The following is a 4280-nucleotide window of genomic DNA, read 5'->3' as shown; positions in this document are numbered from 1 at the left end:
ACATCGATGATTACTGACAGTTGGTGCATGAAGGCATAGCAAACCTACCCATGTTGTATTGAACTATGCAAAAACTGTGGTATATATGTTGGGTTGAACTGCGCAAAGTTCGAAGGCCATGGTATATATGTTGCGTTGAACAACAAGGTTGTTTTGGTGATGGTCATTTGAAGGTCATTTGATGGTGCCGCTCATTCTGGTGAATGGTGGAAGCCGTTACAAGTGTGGAGAGTCTAGCCACTTTGCTAGAGACTGCACCAACGGTGGTGGTGCTGGTGCTGGTGGCAACGGCGGTGGTGGAGGGGGCAGCTATTATCAGTGCAGTGACTTCGGTTATTTTTCCCGAGATTGCCCTAACCTTGAGGGTTAGGCATATCAAAAGCCTGCCATTCCTCTCTTCTCATTTTACTTCATCATTTTGAAGGTTGTGCCCGCTGTAGCTATTTACTCCTTCCCTAAGATTTTGTGGTTTGTGGCTTTGTTGTTGTAAGCCTACTCCAGTTTTGAATGGTATGACTATTGTAAGCCTGCTCCGGTTTTTTGGATGGTTTTAATACACTGCTTTTTTTTAATACATCATTTTTAATACATGTGTTGGCCTCCATATCACCCCTCCTCCCTATATACCTCCCCCATACGTTGAATACTCCCTCCACCACATAACCCCTCTCCCAGTTAATAACTTTGATATATTATCCCTCATTAATATTTTTTTCAAAGTCAAACAGAGTTTGCCACCAGAAGTACAATTTTTTCACAGTATATTGCCCGAAGCATTTTTTTTACAATCAACAGATTTTACAATGCATTCAATCATATCTATCGTGGGAGTAGTTCTCACTGGCAAGGAGAACTATCTTGAGTGGTCCCAGAAGATAAAACACACCCTCATTTTCAATGAGTTGTGGAAAGGAGTGTGTGTTGGACATGGAGACAAAGAACCAGAACAACCTACCTTGGACAAAGAGTTCGTCATTTGGGAAAATAAGAATAACAAAGCCTATGCATTAATCACAGAATCTGTAAGTGAAGAGTTGAGTCGCCATATTTCACCATTTTCAACTACTTTCTAAGTGTTGCACAAGCTGAAAGAACTCTATGACTGACACTCTGCACTTGAAGTTTTTCAACTCATGATTAAACTCTTCACTCTTGAATTACAAAACAATGATCCTCTTGCTCTTGCATCAGAAGTAAAATCTATAATGCATGATATCAAAGTCACTAATGTTGAACTAGATATACCTCTGATAGCTTTTCTCAAGGCAATTTATCCTACTTACTCCAATTATCTTGAGTCATTGCAAGCAATGACTCTCTTGTGAAAAAATTTGCTGAAAGAGAGAAAGCTTTGGGAAAGAAGATAGCCCATGAATCTTCTGAAGAGGCAGTGTGCCTAGCTCATAAAGAAAAGAATCTTGCCCAAGATTATTCCAGAGGAAGAGTTGGTTGAAGAGGAAGAGGAAGATATTTTAGAGGCAAGGGGGCAGACACTCTTAAGGAGAATTGTCATATTTGCACTGCATACACTGCAAAAGAAATGGATCACATGATGCCTCTACATGCAAGTTACCTTGGGACAAAATTGAACAGCAAAGAAACCAACCCAAAGGTAAAACTAATGACACAGACAAAGGTAAAGCACATGAATCCGCTCATTATGTTGTGGCACAATGTAATATTGGAGTAAATGAAGATTTATTTAATGCTTCACTTGCTTCTTGGAAAAATGATTAGTCTCTTGATTCAGGAGAAACTCACATGACTCATAGAAAAGATTTTTTTGAAGAATTTACTGACAATGTTGATGGAGCAGTATACTTTGCATACCAATCAAAACTCAAGCCGTCAGGGCTTGGCACAATCAGGCTTAAATTGTCTAGTCTTCCAGACTTTGTTCTGCATCATGTTCTATATCTCCCATAGCTGAAGAGAAACTTGTTGTCCTTGGTCCACATCTACCAGCAAGGTCATTCCATTCATATGTTTGATGGCAAGCTTGAGGTGAGAAAAGCATCTGACCACTCACTTTTCATGAGGGGGATAGAGGAAGAAAGGCTTCTCAAGTTGCAAGGTACCTCTGCTCGTGCACAACATTTCTCATACAATTCTCATTATGAAGAAGGCACACTTCCAACAAGTTTATTAGGGCATGCTAGATTTGGACGTTTGACCTATGACAGGCTCCGCTTGTTGAAGAAAAATGGTGTTATTGGTTTCCCTACAATTCCTAGGAAACTTAAGAAATGTGATGCTTGCATTCTAGGAAAGCATAGCAAACAGTATTTTCATGATTCACATTCAAGAGCACATAGAAAAATTGAACTCATTCATTCAGATTTATGTGGTCTAATGCCTGTTCCTTCTGCAAATGGAAATAAATATATGATGACATTTATTGATGACTACACCAAAATGTGTTGGGTTGATTTATTGAAGAACAAATCTGATGTTTTTCAAACATTCAAGAACTTTCATACATGGATTGAAAATGATGCACAATCTCATATTGGCTCTATTCGCATTGATAATGGAAAAGCATACACTTCAAATGAATTTGAAAGCTATCTTCACCAACATGGGATCAAACATCAAACAACTGTGCCTTATAATCCCCAACAAAACGGTGTAGCTGAAAGAATGAATAGGACAATCTTAAATATGGTGCGCTCCATGATGTTTTTCAAAAATGTAAAATTAATGTTTTGGGCTCATGCAGTTCTATGTGTTGTATATATAAAGAATAGATGTCCATCTAATGCTATCAGAAGCAAGACTCCCTATGAAATGTGGTATGGGAACATTCCTTTGGTAAAGCATCTTAGGGTCTTTGGTTCCACCTGTTATGCCTTGATACCAAAGGTACATAGAAACAAACTTGGTGCAAGAAGTCGTAAGTGTATCTTCCTAGGGTATTCCAACACCTCCAAAGCATACCGTCTCTATGATGAAGTCAATAAAAAGTTTTTTGTGTCTAGAGATGTAATCTTTCTTGAAACATCCAAAACTGACAATGTTGTTGAGCGACAACTTGATCACTTGGATAGATTCGCAAATGCAAAATCATTTCAAGAATTTGATAATCAGATTCCACATCTTGAAGGGGGGATTCCTATACTAGATAAACATGTGGAATCTTCTTCTGAAGCACTCTCTCCCCCACATGAAACTCCAACAACGAATGATACTTTAAGTTATGTGATTGATAGAATTGGGAGATTCAATCTTGATTCAGTCCCAACTCAATCAACGAAGCAGCCTGGACCATCTAAGAAAGGTCCCCGAAAGTGGCTGACAAAGACACTTGAAAGTGTTCATCCTGATGAGGTTGGAAAGACAGGAACTAGAAATTCAAATTAGTAAAATGGAGGTGATGTAGATGACTCTGATTCAGCTGTTAATATGGATGTTTCTTATGATTTTGAATTGAATTTGCCTACAAATTTGGAACCAACTTCCTTCAAAGAAGCTGCTTCTCATGATGAATGGAAAGAAGCGATGCAAAAGGAGTATGATGCCTTGATAAAGAATGGCACATGGAAGCTAGTTGATCCTCCATTAGGAATCAAACCAATTGGCTGCAAGTGGGTCTACAAGAACAAGTATAAAGTTGATGGCTCACTTGACAAGCACAAAGCCAGGCTTGTGGCAAAAGGTTTTGCACAAAAGGAAGGGGCCGAATATGATGAGACTTTTGCGCCCATAGCAAAATGGGCTACCATATGGACACTCTTTACCCTAGCAGCTCAGAACGGTTGGAAAGTCCATCAAATGGATTTAAAAACTGCTTTCTTGAATGGAGATCTAAAAGAAAATGTTTTTATGTCCTAGCCTGAAGGATTTGCTGTGAAAGGACATGAACATAAAGTATGCAAACTTTTGAAATCCTTGCATGGCCTCAAACAAGCACCACGAGCCTGGTATGAAAAACTAACTAAGCATCTTCTGAAACTCAATTTCAAACATTATGTTCTTGATGATGCAACTTTATTTGTCAAGAAATTTGGCAAAACAGTTGTATATATTGTGGTATATGTAGATGATCTTTTGATGATAGGGAACAATGAAAGCTACATTGCATCCATAAAGAAGGAATTGAGGAAAGATTTTGAAATGAATGATTTGGGCTATGTTCATTACTATCTTGGTATTGAAGTAACTCAACATCCGAAGTCCATATTCCTTTCTCAAAAGAAGTACATTGGAGATCTATTGAATAGGTTTGACATGACAGAATGCAATCCTCTTACTACTCCAATCGAACAAAACGTAAAGCTCAC

This window comes from Pinus tabuliformis, chromosome 7 (assembly GCF_031772625.1).
Source record: "Pinus tabuliformis cultivar Carrire ecotype Pingquan chromosome 7, CPIR1, whole genome shotgun sequence".
NCBI classification, from domain to species: domain Eukaryota; kingdom Viridiplantae; phylum Streptophyta; class Pinopsida; order Pinales; family Pinaceae; genus Pinus; species Pinus tabuliformis.
The sequence above is the reverse complement of the archived record's forward strand: the minus strand, read 5'-3'. Positions refer to the sequence as shown.